Raw genomic sequence first — 382 nt, 5'->3', positions numbered from 1 at the left:
TCAATGTCCTCATTGACTATTGACTAACAACCCCTACTGAGCCAAGGGGAACCAGCACCTCCATTTCTGGACTCAATCTACCAATCCTTCCATTGTGTAGACCAGCTATTCCATGTGAGGCAACTAGTCATCCACCCGTACCGTAGTCCCACGGTGGATACCTTCGTCCGTGGATACTCCACACAAGAGGAAGGACGTACGCATGGATGCCCAATGTCCTCATTGACTATTGATTAACAACCCCTACTGAGCCAAGGACGTACGCATGGATGCCCAATGTCCTCATTGACTATTGATTAACAACCCCTACTGAGCCAAGGACGTACGCATGGATGCCCAATGTCCTCATTGACTATTGATTAACAACCCCTAGTTAATCCCC

This window comes from Selaginella moellendorffii, unplaced genomic scaffold (genome assembly GCF_000143415.4).
Source record: "Selaginella moellendorffii unplaced genomic scaffold, v1.0 SELMOscaffold_6, whole genome shotgun sequence".
NCBI classification, from domain to species: Eukaryota; Viridiplantae; Streptophyta; class Lycopodiopsida; order Selaginellales; family Selaginellaceae; genus Selaginella; species Selaginella moellendorffii.
This window is presented reverse-complemented; position numbering follows the sequence as displayed.